The sequence below is a fragment of the Callithrix jacchus genome, chromosome 6 (genome assembly GCF_049354715.1).
Source record: "Callithrix jacchus isolate 240 chromosome 6, calJac240_pri, whole genome shotgun sequence".
Classification (NCBI taxonomy): domain Eukaryota; kingdom Metazoa; phylum Chordata; class Mammalia; order Primates; family Cebidae; genus Callithrix; species Callithrix jacchus.
The window spans coordinates 93,689,444-93,704,497 of NC_133507.1; the positions used below are offsets into that span (position 1 = coordinate 93,689,444).

Consider the following 15,054-nt stretch of genomic DNA (forward strand, 5'->3'; position numbering starts at 1 on the left):
AGTTAGTAACTAGACAGCCAGAATTTAACTCATGTTTGGCTCTTTCCAGGTCCTATCCCTGAACCCATTATGGTATTTTAACTGCCTCTTACGTGAGATGCTCCTCTATTCTAAAGGGATCAGGATATTGTTGAGTATTCACTGCAATGTAGGAAGATATATAAAGAAATGGCTTAAATCATCAAAGATGGAATTTAATATTAGAGAATGGGAAAGGATATCAGGGAAAAAAAGATGAATGTAATTGTATCATTGATTCATTCATTCATCACCATCTTCTAGTTGCTGTTTTTAGAGACAGTGATGAATAACACACACAATGCCACATCCAAATGGAGCTTACACACTTGCCAAGGAGACAAACAATGAAAAAACAAGTAAAATAACCAATGTTACTTCAGGTAATAAGAAGTGCTATAAAATATTAAGCAGGAATAGAGAGTGGCAGAGTTGCTATTTTAGATAGAGCAGTCACTCTGAATGACATGAGGAAGGAAGCCTTGCTGTTATCTAAAGCACAGATTTGTGAATGAGGAGAGGGAATATGTCATACATATATCTGGGTGAAGAGAATTAGAAGCAGAGGGAACAGAGGCCCTGAGATGGAAAGCTCGTTGGCTAGAAGGGAGGTTATGGCTACAGCAGAGTGAATGAGGTAAGTGCAGAAGGAGAGTGGTAGAAAATAAAGAAAAAGCCACAGGCAATGCCCTGACCTTGGCAGATCTTGCAGGCCATGGTAAGGTCTTGAGATTTAATTCCAAGTAGGAAAGAAAGCCTTTGGAAAACAGGGGATGACAAGAACAGTTTTATATCTTTCACGATTCATGATGAATATAGAGGATGAAATATAGATCCAACAGTTTAAGAGTGGGCACAGAGAGATCTTTAGGAAAGATAAAGCCAGTCCAACCTAGGAACATAGCAGTGACCTGCCAGGATTAATCTGGAGATACATGTGGAACATATTTTGAAACTATAGCTGACAGGACTTGCTAATGGGTTGAATGTGAAATGAATGAGAAAGAGAAAGTTCAAGAATAATGCTCAGGTTTTTTGGCCTGACAACTGGATAAATGGTAATACCATGGGAAAACAGGGAAGACAAGAGAGGAGCTAGATCATGGGGTGGGGGTGGGGGGTGCAAAAGAAATTAATACCTATGATTTTAGATGTATTAGTGTTAAGATGACTTAAGACATCCAAGAAGAGATACACACTAGATGGCAGACACAAAGGCCTAAAGCTCAAGAGCTACTGAAACTAGAAATAAAAATATAAACATCTTTAGCATGTAGATGGTACTTAAAGCCATAGGATTGGATGAAATCACCTAAGGGGTAAATACAGTTAGAGAAATGGAGTAGTCCAAGAATTGACCCCTGGAGCACTCTAAAACTCTAAGGTCAACATACCACGGTGATCTAGAAAGGTGATGGAGAAAGGACAGCTAGTGAGATGCTAAGATCCCTGGAAGGATGTTAGGTCGTAAGGTGGTTTTAACAAATAATACAGCATATACAAAAAGTGAATGCATACACACTAATAAATCTCATCCCTGCTAGCCACAGGACTAGACAATATGAAGTTAAAATACTGCATGCTTGTGTACCTCCTGACAGTGAAGATGAAAAAAGGCTCTCTCTTCTCAAGTCTGGAAACAGTTAAGTATGGACCAACTGAAACACAGAAACCAAATTAACACCCTCAGGTCTAGTTGTTCAATTTGTAGTTGGAGCTCAGCAATGGTGACATTTTCGTGTGTGATTACATTCATAAGATGTTTGCACAGCAGTTCACATACATACTTTTTGAATAAATATGTGTTAAATAATACAATAACATTTCCAAAATGGCCTACACTGTTTTGACTAGCAGTTTTCTTTAGCTCTGAAATTAACTTCAAATTCCTTAATTTCATATTTGAAAACAGACACCAGCTGCATGTTCTTCCCACATGCAATGATCTCCTTTCTAATAACGTAGGCTGCTGTTTTCGGAAACGAAGATTAAAGAGTAGATGCAAACTTCCTAAATAACTTTGATGTGATTAGTTTAATTTCTTCCCCGAAAGCAAAGATAAACACACATTAATTCTCAAGTCATTTTATCTGTCTTCATGCAACTCAAACCCCTATGTTTTTTCATCAATATCAAGGATAGATTCAGTCCTTTATCTAACAACTGAAATGTACACCAGTTGCTCCTCTTGGAGCATGGAATTCTGAAAATTATGGCATATTTTCAGAAAGGACAAATATATATATATTAATATATATAAATATATATATTAATCTTTTATTTCTCCACTTTGTAAGAAAACTGAAGTATAACAGGTATTTTAGATATTTTTTACAACATAGAATGAAGATGCTAAAACAAATTGCTGATTAAAGGGTTACTCCCCACAAAGATAAAATATATAATTCAAAAGGTTTCCCACAGAGTGTAGAGGGAGAATGGGTATAAAAGTCAGCTTGCTGAAGAGCCTAATCTATACCTGACATGAATGGGGCAAAAGATGTTACAATCAGAGCCTCCTCACAACTGAAATATTTAATGAATTCACATTTTACATCATGATAATTTATATCATCAGTATTGCTAATTTAAAAGTTTCTCAACACTCCATAACATCTCTTATGATGCAAGCTAATGTTAATAACCTTATTTCAATAACTGAGGAAAAAATGGCTTAGCAGTCACCAGTTATACCTGAACTCAATTAAAGAGCTCAAAAATCATCCTACTTTCCTCTCATTTTATGAATGATATGGAAACAAGTTTAGTCTTTTTTAAATTTAAAGAGGTGTTCTTGTTAAGCTTTGTTTTATGATCTGTTAGTTTTCTATAACTTTAAAAGTCCCTTAGGTAAAATATTAAGTTTTGAATAGAAATCGAGTCCTGATAATCAGGAGATGCCCCAGTATCAGAGTAGGAGTGAGCGTAGTTGCATGTTGGCTCTGGAGGCAAATCTAATTCTCAGCTTTGGCTCCGTCACTCAAAATAACTTGGCTGCTTATCAAGCCAATTATTTGTAAAATATAGAGTAGGACCTCCTCATTGGCTGTATGAGGGAAAAAATAGACAACTGGTACATTTGAACATTTATTTATATCCTACCTTATTTCATTAATTATTTAAAACATTTTATTGTTACCTAAAATACAGCAGGTAACACAGACTTATTAGCATCAATTTGACATTTTCTAGAGGTCAACTGTTCATATAAAACCAACTAGAAAATAGCAGCTGTTCAAGTAGTGCTACCCGTTGTGTTCTAACGCAATTACTACTATTGCAGTTGTATCATAAATCTCATAAAACCATCTTCTTTTAAAAATTCCTGGAGTCAAAGCATTTCACAATTTATAGAATGCATTTCCATCTATACTCACAGATACTAAAACTATACTCCCCAGTCCTAGACATTTCCAGCATAAAACTCTGAGACTGAGATACTGAGAACTCCACAAATATGTCACAGGATCACAGTCAACCTATGTGCATCTCCTTGGGAAACAACAGTAGTAACAAAATAAGAAAACAAAACTTAGATTTGTCCGTTCACTTTTACCTAGATATGTGGCATATTTTTAAGGCATTGTATCTACAACTGAGAAGGTACTACTACTAATTTTATATTAGAGCAATACCTGTCAATGCTCAAAAGTCAACTCTCAGGTTGACAAAGAGCAGCAAAGGGCCACAGCCACTGAGCATGTTCTATGGCAGAAAGACTGTGCAACAACAACCGAGAGTGATATTTAAAACACTTCACCACCAATAGGATGGATGCTGACCAGGCACTTGGTATTCTGTAGCCTCTAGTGTACTAGACATTAACCTTTTAGCTCTTGGATTATGAGATGCTTCAGCAAGTCAGGGCAGTGACCAACCATCATGGAAATATTTCAATATTTTAACATGATATATCATCTAGCTACATATCAGTCACAGGAACAACTTCTCTAGCAGGAAAAAGTTCTGATAAGAGTTCCGGCTAGACTATTAAACTCTAAAATTTCAGGGATAAATCTCAAAAAAATCTATGGGGATTTGGAGGCCATGCCATGCATTTTAGATGAGTGAACTTTTAGTGAATATTTTTATTTTAATATTAGCGAATTTTAGGATTTTTATGAAGTGATTATATACATCTCAAAAAAAAACTTCCCCCATCTGATCAAATCTTTTTCATCTTCTTCCTCTCATTAAAGGCTGAGAGAGGAGACCTATGACATATGAGGAAGAAAGATTCTTAATGATGGTCTTAATTATTCTATTTGGCCTTTTGCACTTTGCCTGAGTAAAAACCAGCCCCTTCTATAAACCAGGCTCTAAAGCAGCAGTTTTCAGAAATATGATTTTGAATACACAAAAGTGAAATCACGAAGTAGGATATTTCTAACGATATTCATTACAAAGTTCTTTGAATTGTATAACCCACAGTTGACCCTTCATAGTTCACCCAGCTGAGATTAGCTCTAATTATTTCCTTAAATCTAAAAAGGAAAGAGATGGTTCATTAAAAGTACCAAACAGTTAATTTAAAAAAAAAGTTTCTATAAAATAATCAAGATCTATGCACATAATTGCCCTCTCCTTTTAAACTTATTAGAGTATGAATTTCTGCCAGTATGATAATCACCCAACACAAATAAAGTCCATTAAGAGATCAGTAGAAGAGTGATGGTTTTACCTGGAATATCCACAAATTGTTGTCTACCTACCGATAAGCTCAGGTGAGAAGAAAACATCAGAGTGACATAAAGTATGTGTAGAGTATGAATACTGGCCAGGCTTCAAGAGTGGTAGAAGAAAGAATGTGTCCCAAGTCAGCTACCTACTTGGTAACTTCAGGCAAGTTACTTAACTTACTGAGATTAGGTGTCTTAACAATAAAATGGGGATGTTCATACCATATGAATCAGCATAGTTCTTGTTATATGCTATATACAAAACAAATAATCTCTGTATTCTTTTAAGTTGTATGAATGACTGGAGACTGGGCTAGCCAGTGGCAAAGTGATGAGGGCCATTGGAGACATGACCATGTTGTGATGATTAATTTTATGGGTCAACTTCACTAGGAGACAGGGTGCCCAGTTTAAACATGATTTCTGGGTCTGAATGAGATTAGCATTAACATCAGTGAATTTAGTAAAGCAAATTGGCGCCTGCAATGTGAGTGGGCATCAACCAAACCATTGAGGTCCTGAATACAACAAAAGACAAAAGAAGGAATTGTTCCTTCTGACTGAATGCATGAGCTGGGACATCAGTCTTCTCCTGTCCTCAGACGGAGACTTACACTATCTGCTCCCTGGTTCTCAGGCCTTCAACTCAGCTGGAACTACACCACCAGCTTTCCTAGGTTTCCAACTTGCAGACTGCATATCATGGGACTTCTCATCCGCCATAACTGTGATACATATCTCCTATTGGTTCTGTTCTTTCTGGAAAACCCTAATAAACATCTCAACTAGTACTTACTATAGTCTACTAGGTATAAGGTACTGGGGTCAAATTGACAATACAAAAGTGCATCGTTCCAGCCTCCAGAGCCTTTAAATCCAGTTGAACAAGCAGAACATTTATAATGAAATTAAGCTAACACATTTGCTAAGTGCTAAATGAGCAGGGCGGACAATTATTACAGGAGTGTCCTAAAAGCAAGATATCTCAGTGTCCTGAGCAACATAGAAAAGGCCCATACAGCAGGACTGTGCTGGGCTTAAAGGAAGGATATGCCTTATATAAGTGGCCTAGGAAAGAAAAGGAAGATTATATACCTAAGCTCATTTGCCAAAACCAAGGAGTATACCCTCAAAGGATGATATTTGGTAGGGCCTTAAGTTTTTTCTAAAGCACTCAAAACTATTCAACTTTAACACAAGGCATTTCTATTTGGGACACAAACCTTTGGCAAATCTACCAACAGCTGATGTCCATGTCTTTCTGAACAAGTCTATGTCACTATGTAAAATATTGTAACAGCTATGTCTTTGCCATAGAGAAATGGCTTTTTTTTGGAGAATACCTCTTTACACAGTACATCAAAGACAATTGTGTGCACTTAAAGGTTAGCTATTCTATCAAAGACACAATGCCTCTGGGAGGCCCAAAGGATCGGAAGCCAAATGATTGGGTTGGAACTCAAGCTCCGCTATTCAACAGCTATATGGACTCTGTCTCATCATTTATCCTGTTTCCTCACTCATAAACTGAGACTATAAATGCCTGCCTACATATAGGATTAGGTTATAAGGGTCAAATGAAGAGATGAAAGAAAATGTTATACAAATATTAAGTACTAATTGTGTATGTTATTTTTAATCTTTAACTGAGATCCTTATTTCTCTTTAATGTAAAAATACTGTTAGGAGATATCATTTTGAGTTGTTTTTGGTGAAAATAGGATAAAAATCCCATTGGCAAATTGAATATAGCTACGAAAGATGATTCTGCAGGCTGAGAACGCCAGAGTACCAACCAAATAAGGCGAACTAGGAAACAGGTGGTGCAGTTCCAAAAGATTGAGAAGAAATGCCAAATCATTTTATTGACAGCAATTACCAGTTGATTATCATTTTGTGTATTTATAATTGATCTACATATGTCATTTTCTGCTAAGCAGTGTGACTGCTTCCTTTTCTAAAAACAATCTAAAAGGAATCAAGGGGGATTTACAGATCACTTACCCCAAGATCTGACTCCTAATTCTAAGGAATTTACAAACAAGGTGGAGTAAAATAACAGCATGCATTAAGCAAAAAGCAATTGTGGACAGGGCATAACTAAATGCCAAATTGCATATGGAACTGAATTTAATGACAATGATACAGACAATGAAACATATTTGAAATATAGGCTAATATCCATTTGAAATAGCTAATCAGAAGAGACAAGAGGTTTTAGAAACTAAGAAAAAAATGGGAAACAAAAGTCTGAAAGGGTAGAGAGAAAAAAAAATAAACATTTCCAATAAAATTCAACATTGGAGAAAGAAAACATTACAGTATCCTAATGAAAATCTATTTCCAAATACTTTGTCAACAAAACTTAGAACACCTTAACACACTATCTGTGTAGTAAGCTGAATAATGAAGGCAGAAGGAAAGAACCCCCAGGAGGCAATAAAAATGAAATCTGAGTACTTTGGAAAACATATTCAGAGGATCACTGGGGGTCTAACTTATTTGTTTGGTTAAGTTTTTCATTTTATTCATTTTCAATGGAAGAAAATGTTCATTACGGTATGCAGCTAATTTTCCATCTTTTGACTTAATGTACTAAAACAGTTTTACATAAAAAAATTTCATTTGTCAAATGCCAAACATCTGCACCCTTGATTACAGATCTGCTATTGAGACTCTGGTTTTTCAGTACCATATGTCACAGTATTTCACTTCAATTTATTCTTTGTTTATGCACACTCAGGTATGTGTGTGAGTGCACAGGCACACAAAGAAAATGGCATCTGGTACCTAGGAAAAGGAAAGGCATAGACGGGCTGTGAAAACAACGCAACCAGATTTGTGTCTCGTCATAAACTAAGCCACGCACGCAACCATTCACAGTTACAGACTATAATACCCAGTGGGGCCACAACTTAGAGCTTGTAAAATAAAAATATAAAAAAGATAAAAGGAGGCAAGAGGGAGAAGGATATTTTTAAAGGCATGTTTTAATGTATAATCATTCTATAAATAAAGATTAAAGTAGTAAGGCATAAGGAAAATAGATGGAACGTATATGCTTCAAAGAAAAATAAATTCTAGATAATGGTTTTAGCCAAATATATAACCCATGCCTGCTCTACCTGGCTTCACCCACAGACCCATATTTTCCCTCAGGATCTTCACAGCTTTCTCTGTCCCTATTAATTTTGATTCCCAGCAGGTGCTCCTCATCTTATTAATCAGTGCTTAATCTTTCTTCTTCAAATTTAAATGAGTCAACCTAGCAAAGAACAATGGGCCTGGAGTCAGGAGACCCAAGTTATGGCCACAGATTTGCTTCTAACTAGTTATGCAACCTGGTACAATTTACAGCACACCTGTTTCATGCAATGGAAGCGTTTCCCCCATCCAGGTCTCAGTTTCCTGACCTGAAAGGTGAAGAGTTTAGCCCTGTGCTTTGTAAGGTTCTAGAAAGCTTCCACAGAGAAGAGGATGGAAATCAATGGTTCTACTCCCCATGTCTCAGCTACCTCAACCTTCCACATATCTGAGGTGACCGGAGGAGAAAGTCAAGAAAAGAGGTGCTATGTGCAAAGCATCATGGCTGAATTTCCACAAATAGAGGAACAAAGGTACATTGATCTTCAAGTCCTGCCTCAAAACCTGCTATGTGCTCAAAAACATCCTGGGCACTCTGGAAGAGTACCTACTACATAGCTAGAAGAAAACTCAAAAATACAGAAAAAAGAGAATAAAGGAAGACTCATATGTAATAGAGTAGCCTTGGAAAGGGACAGTTTCATGCAGTTGTAAATAACTAACAAAGAGTTCATAGAAGAAATAGGATTTTGTTAATTCAGCAAATAGTTACTGAGTGCATTGCTGTGTCAAGTGCCAAAACAAACATAAGTCTTGCTCTCATGAAGCTTACAGTTTAGCAGAAGACAGGCATTGACAGGAAAAGACTATGCTGCTATGTGAGAGATAAGAGGAGAAAAGAACCTAGTCAGAAAATTCAGAGGGAACTTCTCCGAAGAAGTGACTCTCATACTAAAGTGTAAAAACAAAAAGGCATTCATTAGGTGAAACAAAAGAGGCAAGAATGTTGCAGTCTGAGTATGTAGCATGTGCAAAGGCCCTGTGGCAATTATGTGCTTGGCAGGTCTGAGGAACTGAAAGAACATGTGGTTAAAAATGCAAAAAGCAAGGAGTACAAGATGATGCTTAAGAGGAAAGCTAGACCAAGCATAAGGAGCCTTGTATGTCATGGTAGCAATTTTCATTTTGAAACAATAATATTGCTGGATGTACATATCTCAAAACTGTGTGGGGAAGGGAATAGAGCAAAACAGGAGCAGATATGGGGAGATATTTAAGAAACCACTTCACAAACCAGGTAAGAAATGAGGACATGTTGGAATAGGATGGTGGCTGTGGGGAGGTAGGGAGTCAAGATGATCAAATTTGCTTATTAAACGGATATGGGTGTAGGAAAGAGAGAGTTGTCAATGACAGTTCCTGGGTGTCTGATCTGCATAACAGAAGGAATGATAGTACCATTAACTGAGAAAGAAACATAGAAAAGGCTACTCACAGAAAGAGAGGATGATGAAACGCTTTGGAGAGGTTAAGATGAGGACCTCTAAGTTTAGAAACCTGAAGATAATTGGAGACAGTAAGTTTAGGTGGCATGTGGGGTCAGGTGACAGGTAAGAGCGGAATGAGAGGCTGGAGATCAAAAATTAAGAGTACAAGTGTACCCCAATCTTCACTCACCTGTTAGCATCTTCATGGCTCCTCTGTTATCAACACAGGAGCCCATAGGTTATAACCCATGCTGATATAACAGACACACATACACACATACACACACACACACACAAACACACACACACACCCCTCTCAAATCACTTACTAGAAATTGTCCCTGAATGATCAAATAGGCAAGAAACAGGCTAAATTCAATTCTTACAGTCTCAAGTGGTTCAAAGCACAAAATACCCTCCTATCCTCCTTAATCAATTAATCAATCTCTCTCTCTCTCTCTCTCTCTCTCTCTCTCTCTCTCTCTCTCTCTCTCTCATCTCAGTGTAACTCTCTAAATATCTCATACCTTTCTACTGATAACCAAAGGCTACATCTTCATAAGCATCAACTCAAGAAATTTACCTGTATAGAAAGTGGTCCACGAGGACACTCCCAAACCACTGAAGAACTTCTGCCTTGGTTTTCAATCCAGTGTCTGAGGCTGGGAGATTCTTTCTGGGCCTCATCACCCCATTCTCAACCTCCACTAAACTGAAGCAACACTGTGGCAGCAGAGGCAGGCCATCTGAGAGACACTGGGTTATTCTTTCCTCAAATAAGACACTGCTTTCATCCTCTGGTGTATAGATGAATTGTTGCCCTGGCCTAGAGAACTAAACTTAAATTTATTTCTCCTTGATGCTTAAGGCCATACAAACTTCTTGTTTTCTGTATGTCCTAACAGCTCAGGACCAGCTATTCATCTTTCCAGATGCTGTCCCAAATAGGGCTGGACACCAGAATACCATAATTCTGAGTTTTCTAAGTATCTTGGATATTGCATGTACTCTATATTATGCTGTGTACTCCAAATCAGTGAGAGATCCCCAGAAAAATTGGGTCAGAAATCCTGCAAGAGTCTGGAGCTGAAACACTGACAGAGAAACCAATGACTTTTCATGATTCTCTTTTTGCTGTGGTTACCATCAGGTCAAATCTGACCACTAATCACAGAAACTATAGTAACTATCTTAGTCTGTAGCATGTTTTCTTTTCCCACATTTGCTCTGGTTTTCTAACCCTAGGTTCCTATTTATCAGCACGTACTCTTAGGTTAAGAGAAGTCAGAAACTCTGCCTCAAAGAGATGGAGATATAAATATATAAATGAACCAGGTAATCACTAAGTCTACCCAGACATAGAGATTACTATGCTCAATGCTATTGCTAAAACACGTCAGATCACTCCTCCGTCACTGATCACAGAGATGGAAACATCTCCAGTGTCGGGAAGAATAGCAGAGTGTGATTTGGGGACAAGAAAGCTCTTATTGTGAAGAAATTCCTTTTCTTTATTTCCTGCATCTGAAATTCCATCCCCTCTCTCTTTGGTGGTTTTAATGATTATTAGAATGCAAACAAGCACATTTTGCCAGGCATTGTGAATGAAGAATTTAACTTTAGCTCTGCTAGGACAAGAGGTTCTCCGTGCCTTCCAGAGGAGGAGAGATGGGGCACTGTGACTTAGAGAGGGGGAGAGAAGAAAGAGCCTGAAGCTGGAAAATGCAGTCTGAGCCTTTTCCCAATGTTCATTGGGCCAGTCCTGTTGCAGTTACTTAGCAATCAAAGAGCTCTGTAACAACAATTAACAAGTGAACACAAAATCAGAGGCTCAGCATAGAGCAGCAATCTTCAGGGAAAAGAGGATGAATCCAATTTACCTCCTTCAAGGTGCTTACAGTTTATTTGTTTACAGTTTATTTTGTACAAATGTACAAAACAGATTCAAACTGAAGAAGATGATAATAAATCCTCTCGATGCAAATCCTGGGAAGCTGGCTTCTTATTAAACAGAGACTCCTTATTTCCTATCTGCCATTTCTGAAATTTATGACATTGAAGTCCAATTCAATCATTATAAGCTATTTTATGTTTTGGAAGGTCCACCTCAGAGTATATAATTTCATATCTAAAAGGATAAAACTAACTTATGTATAATGAGTCCTTTTTCAATCTGTCATGATATTGGGGAATATGTGATAAGCAGAATAATGTCCCACCATAAGATGTCTACATCTGAATCCCCAGAGCCTGTGAATATGCTATCTTACATTCCAAAAAGGACACTGCAGGGGCTGGGAAGGAAAAGAACTTGCAGATGGAGGGATCATTTTGATTTAATAATCATTAAGGTGGGCCCAATCTAGTCATATGAGTACTTAGAAGAGTCTATCCAGACCTGGTGGCTCATGCCTGTAATCCCAGCACTTTGGGAGGCCAAGGTGGGTGGATCACTTGAGGTCGGGAGTTCACGACCAGTCTGGACAACATGGTGAAACCCTGCCTCTACTAAAAGAAATACAAAAGTTAGCCAGACACGGTGATGGGTGCCTGTAATCACAGCTACTCGGGAGGCTGAGGCAGGAGAATGGCTTGAAACCAGGAGGTGGAGGTTACAGTGAGCCGAGATTGCGCCACTGCACACTCCAGCCTGGGCGAGAGAGCGAGACTCTGTCTCAAAAAAAAAAAAAAGAGAGAGAGAGAGCATGAAGAATCTTTCCTGGCTATGTTAAAAAGATGAGAGGAAAGACAGAAGAAAGATTGAAAGCATAGGAGGGACTGGCCTGCTGCTGCAGGTGTTTAAGGTAGAGGAAGGGATCATGAGCCAAGGAACACAAGCTGTCTCTAGAATATGAAAAGGACAATCAGTACAGCTTTCAGAGCTCCTTGAAAGCTCCAGAAAGTAACACAGGTGTCCTGCCAATACCTTGATTTTAGTCCAGTGAGTGAGACCCGTGCTAGACTTCTAATCTGCGAACCAATAAGATAATAAATTTGTTTTAAGCCATCAAATTTGTGATAATTTGTTATAACAAAAATAAAAAACTATCTTGTTTCTATTTTGTCAACTGTAAAATAAGGACAATTTTCTTTTCATTGTTCTCTTAAATTGTTGCAAACATTAAAAGACAAATACTGAACAAAAATTCTTAAAGAACTGAATAAAAAGAAATCACATTTTAAAATTTTCTTCAATGCACTTCCTTTTACTAAATTTGACAGGATCCAGTCAATTAGAAAATAAACCAGAAACCTAATATATCTTAACAGTTTCATGGCGTCCCCAGGTAATCAGGAGCAATCTTTCATATTGATCATAATATAAAACTAGTTGAGTTATAGAGTCACATATCTTGTCAGTTTTTCCACAAATGTAAAGGCTCCCTTAGAAAAATATAGTAATGAAATATTCTCAAAGTCAGTATGCAGATCTCCAACTGCTAGGCAAGTTAATGAGATGCATAGCTAGGGAGTTAGCATGCATCTCAAGCACTGGTTCTGCATAAGAAACACAGTTGATTCTGATCTCATCACCTTATCCATTTTTCACAGAAACATCTATCAGCAAAGAGAAGACACTCCATGTATTAAAAGTTTCCACATCCACCCTTAGCTATCAGAAACAGGACAACAGGCCATGTATTAGAGTTTGCAAACCTAATAAAATATTTTCCAAGTAACATATTTAATCAGTCAAACACTGATTATATTTGGTACACTCAAAATACTGAAGCCCAGCCACACAAAATGATTTGTCAACATTCCAGGAACAGCCCTTTAAAAAAAAATGACTTTGGGGTTTATATATTAGATAGGTCCAAAACTGAGCTTCCTAGCTAACATATTAGAAAAAAGATCTTAACCTCAGATAATAGTATATAATCAAAGGGAGCTTATATATATATAATAAGTACAAAGGACATATATATGTATATATATATGTGATATACAAGTACTTAGTACAAAGTACTAAACAGTTTTTATATAATAATATGTATTGATATATATGTAACAAATTAGTACAAAGTTCAAAAATAATATTTAGAAAATGTTTTTTAAAGCAGAGAAGTGACAATGCATATGTCTATAGCAACTATCTACATTCAAGTCTTGGCTACACCATGTACTGCCTTTGTATCATTGGGAAAGTTTCTTTTTTGTATTTCAGTCTCCTCATCTGTAAAATGGTGATAAATGAATACTGAGCTTAGTACCTTGTTGTGAAGATTAAAGGAGATAATCATGCAAAATGCTCAGTACAATTCTCAGCCACAACAGCTACTCAATACATATTAGTAATTATTTCCATCAATTATTATCACATGCTTATGGTGGAAATCCAGTCCATGGACCACAGCTCATCATATCTATTTTTGCTACATCTTGGTCAACTTCCTAATACTAACAGGGACAATTCAAAGGAATAAACTTATCCAGACCTTCTTTGTTAATATAGTCAAGAATCACAGAGGAATTTCTTTGGTATGTACTGCTAGAGGCAGCTATGTGATAATACAACCTAAATCCCAAGAAAATGAGAAGAAAAATCAAGAAGATAACAAAAAGGAACTTTAGAAAGGAAAGTTCTGCCCAAGTAATAAATTGGCTAAAATGAGATATTTCTGCAGAAGTCAGAGCAAATGAGAATGTCATGCAAAGTAAAAGTTAGATCAGGTTTTAAATATAAAGAAGTAAATGTATGGAGACAGAAGTTTAAACAAGGAAAAAAAGTTAAAGGGTATTACTGGCAAAAGACCTGATGAAGCAAAAAGAGAGACATGGGGAGAAAAGGTTAACCGATCATGGTAAAGAGGCCATCTTGCGTCTTCAAAATGTCTATAAAAACAAGCATCACCTGCTTTCTGCTAACCAAAGCAAGTACCGTCTGTCACAAGAGAAAACAAAATGAAATGAAACTGACATTGAGGAACGAAGTACTAAACTGTGCTTTAGCAGCTGTATGTCTTCAAATCAGAACTGTAATGGCCCGCATCGTAGAATAGTTGAGGAATTTCTGGATGTTAGTACTAACAGTTCCATTCTCCTTGGTTATTCATTATCCCTTTGCCTTTATCTTTGAGATATCACCGTATACAAGGATATCCTACAAGATAATGCTCATCCTCCAGATGACACACATCTCTTCCACATTAAATAACAAACCAACTAACCAGAAAGCCTGTGCTGTGCCTCTCGTTGCTCTAGATATTACTTGAGTCATAAAATAAGTATAAACAGGTGCTTATTGATAACATTGTCTCATAATTAAACCCCAAACTTCTCAAGGAAAGCTCCCCATCAGTACACCACAAAATAAATTAGAATCACACGTTTACTTAGAATAAACAATTTCATTAATGTATAGGGCTAAGTCTAGCCTACTTTCTAGGGAAGTTAGGATGTCAGAATTATCCTGGGGAGTTTTTTTAAATATTAGGTTCTCTGCTACATCCACTGACATGATGACTGCAGGTAGGACTCTCCCTTTCAAACATGCTCCATGGTGACACTAGGCAAAGGAAAAAGTGTGCCCTGGGCCATCTTCCACTTGCTCCTTCCATGGGACACTCCCTTCCTTATTTTATTAGATGAACAGAGTATAAAAGCAAAATATCAGAATTAATTATAAAAAGAGTCAAAACCCTGCTGTATAATTTAATAGCTGAATGACCTAAGTCTCCTTTCTTCATCTGTAAAATGGGAAAAATAATGCCTATTTCAGAAGTTTGCTTTGTTAATCTAAGAACTAAATGACCCTAAGCTTTAAGTGTTTAAGGTACTTGACA

General features: G+C 37.1%; 1 protein-coding gene across 3 annotated transcripts in view; it reads right to left on the minus strand.

Annotated features, from left to right (window-relative positions):
- The window catches only part of THSD7B (thrombospondin type 1 domain containing 7B), an 873,835-nt gene that overhangs the window by 803,427 nt on the left and 55,354 nt on the right, over positions 1–15,054 (minus strand). The window contains exon 1 of one of the 3 annotated variants that reach the window (XM_035305018.3): positions 9,852–9,982. The exons of the other annotated variants lie outside the window; for them this stretch is intronic. The gene's annotated coding sequence lies outside the window, so the exon portion shown is untranslated. Of the gene's footprint in view, positions 1–9,851; positions 9,983–15,054 lie in introns of those variants that run through there. 3 annotated transcript variants of the gene reach the window in all.